Source organism: Manis pentadactyla, chromosome 9 (genome assembly GCF_030020395.1).
Source record: "Manis pentadactyla isolate mManPen7 chromosome 9, mManPen7.hap1, whole genome shotgun sequence".
Lineage (NCBI taxonomy): Eukaryota > Metazoa > Chordata > Mammalia > Pholidota > Manidae > Manis > Manis pentadactyla.
This window is the reverse complement of record NC_080027.1, coordinates 70,844,740-70,847,778: the sequence shown is the minus strand read 5'-3', so window position 1 is coordinate 70,847,778 and position 3,039 is coordinate 70,844,740.

The following is a 3,039-nucleotide window of genomic DNA, read 5'->3' as shown; positions in this document are numbered from 1 at the left end:
CCCGAGAGAAGCCTAGAGCGGATCCGAGCCGGCCGGCTCCGGGGCGGAAAGGGTGGGGCGGCGTGACTTGGCGAATGATTCAAGGTGAGGCAATGGTTGCTTTAGAAGCGGTCACGCCTGTTCTCGGAGGCTAGGGATCTGGGAGGTCCCTGGGGCCATCTCTAACATGATACGGTTCGGCTAACACGGACTGTTTTCGCAAATCATGCGCCTTTGAGTGATGCCAGATTTTTGCACTCCAGTCCTCCTAATCTCCGATGGAGAAGTGAATGAGTTAAAAGGAACTCAAAAACAGACTGTTTTAAGCTCTCACATTTTGATTTCTTTCGTTCAAGCGAAATATACCCCAAAATGCATCTTTTTATTATAAACTATAAAAATAGCTGTTTATTACCTCAATGAAATGTAGGCTCCACGTAGATGCTTGCAAATTTTTTGAGGTAAGAAACAGTATGTTTTTTTGTACCTTACTTCCTGTCACAGTTTAGATGCTTGTTCATTTTTAAGGTGGATTTTATCTAGACTCTTTGAGAGCTGAAGATCCCTTACTGAACGGTCTCAACCTTAACCATATTCCGGTGGTGGTAGAAGAAGAAAAAACCTAGTGCAAATATTGATGTGTTTTTTTTGTAGCTAGCTAGGTGAAAAATGTGAGACAGGAAAATAAGATAAAGTTCACCAAGCCCCAAGCTTGCTAATAATACTATACACACAGACTTTTTAAGTTTTGTGTAGTGAGCAGCCTGTGGTTCTTGCTACCACCTCCATGGTGTTCTGCAACCAGATATGGCTTTGGTGCTCACTTAAAATCAGACCAGTCTTAAACTTGGAGTGGAAGAAAGGCAAAAACAATGGATATTCTCCTCAGCTGTATCTTCAGGATACATATTCAGTAGTTCTTTTAGTAGTTATTTTGTGATTGGCATTTTGCTAAGTAATAAGGAGACAAAAAATAAAATTTCTCTCTCATTTCAACGAGCTCACCAACTAGTGAGATAGAGGAGTAAGGAGTTAATCACGGTGTGGTGTGGTAAATGCCATAATAGAAACATAAGGATGTAAACAGGATAAAATGAGAGTTAATAAAGCAGAAGGAGATCTGTGCTTAAATGGAGTTTTCATATGGGAAACTAACTTGAATCAAAGGTGGCCTCCAAGTAAACTACTGAGCTATTCTAGAGGTAGTGAAACAGAAGGCTCACATACCAGATTAAGATGTTTGAATAACATGGTTTATTGAATAAATTTAATATTGGTGCAAAGCAAGGGGAGAGAGCTGGAGTAAGCTGACACACTTAGGATAGGGTGCAAACAATTGCGAAGATATCACGGGAATCATGAGTTATGCAGTGTTCATATGTTCCATCTGCCACATCAGCCTTTCCTACTGATGGGAAATGAGGATGCTTATGAGCACGAGAATTGAAGTTACAGCAAAGAGGCCCAAAGGTAGGAAGTGCTTTGGGCCAGTGGCACAAATGTGCCTGATGAACAAACATGGTTGTATTTGCATTTCTTGGAGAGAGCACATATGAAGCTGTCCTAGGTGTCACCTATGGGTGGCTGATTTAGGGGTGACACAGCTGTCAGCCTAGAGATGGCATAATCATTCATACCTTAGTTTTTCCATACCTTTTTGACTCTGAATGACCCTCTGTTCCATCATATTTTTGATTTATTTTAACTTTGGCATGCCTTATAGTTTACTAACTTACTGTGTATATTTAACATAAATCTGCCCATGTTTCACAAAGTGCATTCTTACTCATATTCTATATATAAAACATCCTAGGAGTTTTACATTTATCTCATAAGCTACAGTGTATTTAACACTTCTGACTAACACTTCTTATGACTTTCATACATCCTTAAGGAAACTGCAAGGATTTCAATATAGCCGGAGTGGGAAGCTGGAGAAGTAAGTGGACGACAGATAATACCCTTTTTATGCCATATTAGAGATACTAGATTTTATCCTGAAAAAAACTACAATTGTAAGGAGTATGGAGAATACGGAAGAGGGACAGTCCTGAGCAGGAGGGCTAGGTGGAATCTCTTGCCCTGATACAGATGAATAATAATGATGAGATTTAATAAAAAATCAACTTAGGCAGTGGCTCTATGGGGTGAGAGGTGATTTCTTCCCCCCTCTCCACCCTCCAGACATTTGGTAATGTCTGGAGACATTTTTGGTATTAAATGATTATGCAGCACACTAAAATTTGAGAACAATAGGTATTTAGGTCTCAGAAGTTAGAGAAGGAACAGACAGTGATGTAGCAGAAAACTAAGGAAAAGCTGAGTTCCATAAACTAGGGAAGGGGAAAGTTGAAAGCAAGGCTCTGTCAGTAAAAGAGATTGCCATAGAGCCATACTGGCCATTAGGAGTATAATTAGAGGTCACATGTAACTGTAAATTTTCTAGTAACAGTATTAAAAAGGTAAAAAGAAACAGATGAAATTAATTTTAGAAATATTTTGTTTAACCTAATATATCAAACATCATTTTAACATGCAACTGATATAAAATTATTAAGATATGGCCTTTTTTCAAAAAGTTTTAGAAATCTGGTGTACATTTTGTGCCTCTAGCTGCTCTCAATTTGGAATAGCCACATCTCAGGTACTCAGTAGCCACATGTAGGTAAGTGGCTACCATATTGAATAGCACGGCTATGGAATGCCAAGTAAGAAAAGAATTAAAATGTAGACTTTAGCTAGAGTAATAAGGTGGTCATAGATGGTGTGATAGAGCTCTTTCAGTGAAGGGGTGAGGATAGAAGCCAGAATACACTGAGTTAAAAAATGTAGAGTCAGAAATGAAAATAGCTACATAGAGAACATTTTCAAGAAGGTTTGCCATTGATACTACAATATGAGGGGATTTTTTGTGTACTTTTGAATATGGGTTTAAGATCAGACAACACAGTTCAGTTCTTTATGTTGGTTTTAGCAATGACATTTGAACAACTTCTGCAGAATTGCCCTCCCTATGGAAACAACTAGAAAATATGAAATAGCTGTTTTCAGACATTGGAC